Here is a 1501-nt window from a genome sequence, read left to right on the forward strand (position 1 = left end):
TCAGGAAATTTTAGCAAGGCATGATATAAGAGGACTTGCTATCCAAATTAAGCTTCAAACCTGATGATTTTGTAATTGTAGTTGTTAGAAGTCAATTTACTTACCATGCATATGGAGGGAACATGCACTGATAGTTGCACTTCAAACTGGGGTACCTTCCAAATATTATTACTTGGGAAATACAGGTCAGATAAGTCCTCAAGAAAAACATGGTTCACATTGGAAACAATTGTTTCTTGTTTAACGCATCCAAAGAGATTACAGGTGTCCATAGAGATCACAGGTGCAAAAATGTTGCCGATTGTTTCAACGCAATTTTTGTTTTATGCTCCAATTCTGTTTCAACGCAATTGGCAAACATATGCTCCATAAAGTTACAGGCACGCTAAAGGGAAACGATGACCAACAGTTTTATAAATTAGATGGACATGTTATGCGCTGTGTGCGAGATCAAAATGGAAACCATATTTCCAGAAGTGTGTTTACATTTTGGAGGTCCAGCTGAGCAACTAATTCTTATCAGTGAGATGCTGGGCTCAATAAATGAAAGACAAACTTTGCAAGTCAAAGATGTAAGATGGAAGGAAAATCTTGGTGAGAAAACTATGGAAATGCATCTTGTTGAGCATTTTGTAGATGAATTTAATAGGCAAGTTGGGAATGGTATAGATGTGCGGAAATATCCTAAAGCGATGGTGAAGTTGAAGAAACAAATTAAGCGCACCAAAGAAATCCTTAGTGCTAATAATGAGGCCCCTCTATCAGTTGAATCAATTTATGAGGATCGTGATTTCAGGAATACCATAACTCGGCATAAATTTGAAGAGCTTTTGGGGGGTCTATTTGAGGAGGTGCTTTTGCCTGTAAAGGAAATTTTTAAGCATTCTGGCTTGAAGGTAGAAGACCTTTATGCTGTAGAGTTGATAGGTGGAGCGACTTGCATGCCAAAATTGCAGGCATTGCTCCAAGAATTTCTTGGCAGAAAAGAATTAGATAAGCATCTTGATGCTGATGAAGCTGTAGTGCTCGGATCAGCACTTCATGCTGCAAATTTGAGTGATGGAATCAAGCTAACCCGCAAGCTAGGAATGGTTGATGATGCAACATATGGCATCATACTCAAATTGAATAGTCCTGATCTAGATAATGAAGAAAGTAATCAACAAGTATTTATCCCACGGATGAAGATAGCAGTATGGCTATTTGGTTTTGGAGCTTAGGTATTTAGTATGGTAATGCTTGGTGGGTTAATGCACCTTACAAGGTCTAGCTTATCAATGACTGATTACTTCACAGGTAATCTGCGAAAGATCAGTGGAAAATTGAGTAAACAAGGAAAAAAGAGGCTAGGGGCGCTGCGCATAGAGCCTGTGTATCGAAAAGGGATTCGAAAGCAACTATGGTTGTGAAATGTTGTTTTGTTGCAGAGAGTAAAATGTCAGTCACATTGTTTGTTACTTGTTGTAGGTTACTTTGTGTTTTTCCAAGACTATCACAAAAG

The 1501-nt window shown here is 38.4% G+C and overlaps 1 pseudogene; it reads left to right on the top strand.

The window, feature by feature from the left end:
- The first annotated feature begins 455 nt into the window (after positions 1-455).
- Positions 456-1220, top strand: LOC149219182 (heat shock 70 kDa protein 17 pseudogene; annotated as a pseudogene).
- Positions 1221-1501: the final 281 nt, after the last annotated feature.

Source organism: Pinus tabuliformis, chromosome Q (genome assembly GCF_031772625.1).
Source record: "Pinus tabuliformis cultivar Carrire ecotype Pingquan chromosome Q, CPIR1, whole genome shotgun sequence".
NCBI lineage: Eukaryota > Viridiplantae > Streptophyta > Pinopsida > Pinales > Pinaceae > Pinus > Pinus tabuliformis.